This window comes from Oratosquilla oratoria, chromosome 22, assembly GCF_046742065.1.
Source record: "Oratosquilla oratoria isolate Oo_2021 chromosome 22, ASM4674206v1, whole genome shotgun sequence".
Lineage (NCBI taxonomy): Eukaryota > Metazoa > Arthropoda > Malacostraca > Stomatopoda > Squillidae > Oratosquilla > Oratosquilla oratoria.
The window spans coordinates 56,188,733-56,191,909 of NC_134798.1; positions in this window are offsets into that span (position 1 = coordinate 56,188,733).

Genomic DNA, 3,177 nt, shown 5'->3' on the forward strand with positions numbered 1-3,177 from the left:
GAGCCCTCGTGACCCTCGACCTGTGGCTGAGGTGGTGACCCAATCGAGCCAAGTGACCAAAATGACCCCCACAGATTTGGCTAAAAATCGTCATGTCTCCGATTTGGCCCAAACTTACTCCACAGGGATAGAGTCGTCCATAGGTCACGGCGAGGTAGACGGGGGGAACCTGGTCCCAAGGGCAAGGTCGTGGCGACCAGCCAAATTTGTGTGTGTTTTTCCCCTCTCATTTCTGCCTCTTAGCGCCCGTAATTTTAGCCTCAGCAGTATCTAAGTGGAGTCCGCAAGAGCCCTGGTGACCCTCGACCTGTGGCTCAGGTGGTGACCCAATCGGGCCAAGTGACCAAAATGACCCCCAAAATTACCAAAGGGGTTAACCCACAGATTTGGCTAAAATCGTCATGTCTCCGATTTGGCCCAAACTTACTCCACAGGGAGAGAGTCGTCCATAGGTCACGGCGAGGTAGACGGGGGGAACCTGGTCCCAAGGGCAAGGTCGTGGCGACCAGCCAAATTTTTGTGTGTTTTCCCCCTCTCATTTCTGCCTCTTGTCGCCCGTAATTTTAGCCTGAGCAGTATCTAAGTGGAGTCCGCAAGAGCCCTGGTGACCCTCGACCTGTGGCTGAGGTGGTGACCCAATCGGGTCAAGTGACCAAAATGGCTAAAAATCGTCATATCTCCGATTTGGCCCAAACTTACTCCAGAGGGAGAGAGTCGTCCATAGGTCACGGCAAGGTAGACGGGGGGAACCTGGTCCCAAGGGCAAGGTCGTGGCGACCAGCCAAATTTGTGTGTGTTTTTCCCATCTCATTTGGATGAGGTGGATGGATGGGGTGAAGGGGGCTTTGGGGAAGAGGGGAATGTCTGTTGAGGAAGGAAGGGAGAGGACGGAAGACAGAGGTGAGTGGAGAATGGTTGTATATGGATGATGTTGTGACTGCATGAGGAGGAATGGGCGGGGGGGTGGGGGTGGGGTAGTATGTGTGAGTAATATTTGACGCAGCCCGAAGGGATTTCTCCCCGATTAAATGAAGCGGCCTTGCTGTGGATGTACTGTGTCTTGCGACACTGCTTCTGACCCAGGGCGGTGGGCAGGGTTCAGGGATGACCCGTCATCCAGGAGGTGCTCAGATGAGAGGAAGGGTGGGAGGGGTGTGGAGTGTATTTAGGGATGAAATGGGTGGGAGTGTTTTTATGCCTTTCCCTTTGTGGCTACCTCCCTTGGAAGGGGGAAAAAGCCTTGGTATATGTATGTATGTATTTCTGCCTCTTGGCGCCCGTAATTTTAGCCTGAGCAGTATCTAAGTGGAGTCCGCAAGAGCCCTGGTGACCCTCGACCTGTGGCTCAGGTGGTGACCCAATCGGGTCAAGTGACCAAAATGACCCCCAAAATTACCAAAGGGGTTAACCCACATATTTGGCTAAAAATCGTCATGTCTCTGATTTGGCCCAAACTTACTCCAGAGGGAGAGAGTCGTCCATAGGTCACGGCGAGGTAGACGGGGGGAACCTGGTCCCAAGGGCAAGGTCGTGGCGACCAGCCAAATTTGTGTGTGTTTTTCCCCTCTCATTTCTGCCTCTTGTCGCCCGTAATTTTAGCCTGAGCAGTATCTAAGTGGAGTCCGCAAGAGCCCTGGTGACCCTCGACCTGTGGCTGAGATGGTGACCCAATCGGGTCAAGTGACCAAAAAGACCCCCAAAATTACCAAAACCCACAGATTTGGCTAAAAATCGTCATCTCTCCGATTTGGCCCAAACGTACTCCAGAGGGAGAGAGTCGTCCATAGGTCACGGAGAGGTAGATGGGGGGAACCTGGTCCCAAGGGCAAGGTCGTGGCGACCAGCCAAATTTGTGTGTCTTTTTCCCCTCGCATTTCTGCTTCATGGCGCCCGTAATTTTAGCCTGAGCAGTATCTAAGTGGAGTCCGCAAGAGCCCTGGTGACCCTCGACCTGTGGCTGAGGTGGTGACCCAATCGGGCCAAGTGACCCTTTTCCCTTGGTATAGCAGCAAGCCAGATCTACTAGGACTTAGCTTTGTAGAGCCCTATATAAGTGAAGCGCGGAGTGAGTAGCATTGGGCTTAGGATTAGTTTATATTTCATGACTGTTTGGTGATCTGTGACCCGGTCTTACGTCTATTCAATCCCGTTAAAATCTTCGAACTTGATTCTTTTGTGTAATGTCAAATGTATGATCAGAAGTCAGATGTATTATGTAAAATCATGTTTGTTTAATTGTAATAGTGTCTTTGTTATATTATTTTCGTGTCATTTTACTTGTATTAACTTTCATACTTATAATTTATTTAATTATATTTCTTTAAGTTAAGTTAGTTTGATTTTCTTTCCCCGGTGTCCGACCGGGTGGCGACCTTATTCAGTTCTTTTGACCGTTTGAACCCGTAATAGACATAGGGTCTAAGGGTTCCCTTGATGTTACAAACTTCAGACATTCACAAGGCCGGTGAACCTTTGGTGTGTGTTTTCTCCCTCTCATTTCTGCCTCTTGGCGCCCGTAATTTTAGCCTCAGCAGTATCTAAGTGGAGTCCGCAAGAGCCCTCGTGACCCTCGACCTGTGGCTGAGGTGGTGACCCAATCGGGCCAAGTGACCAAAATGACCCCCACAGATTTGGCTAAAAATCGTCATGTCTCCGATTTGGCCCAAACTTACTCCACAGGGAGAGAGTCGTCCATAGGTCACGGCGAGGTAGACGGGGGGAACCTGGTCCCAAGGGCAAGGTCGTGGCGACCAGCCAAATTTGTGTGTGTTTTTCCCCTCTCATTTCTGCCTCATGGCGCCCGTAATTTTAGCCTGAGCAGTATCTAAGTGGAGTCCGCAAGAGCCCTGGTGACCCTCGACCTGTGGCTGAGGTGGTGACCCAATCGGGTCAAGTGACCAAAATGACCCCCAAAATTACCAAAGGCTAAAAATCGTCATGTCTCTGATTTGGCCCAAACTTACTCCACAGGGAGAGAGTCGTCCATAGGTCACGGCGAGGTAGACGGGGGGAACCTGGTCCCAAGGGCAAGGTAGTGGCGACCAGCCAAATTTGTGTCTGTTTTTCCCCTCTCATTTCTGCCTCCTGGCGCCCGTAATTTTAGCCTGAGCAGTATCTAAGTGGAGTCCGCAGGAGCCCTGGTGACCCTCGACCTGTGGCTGAGGTGGTGACCCAATC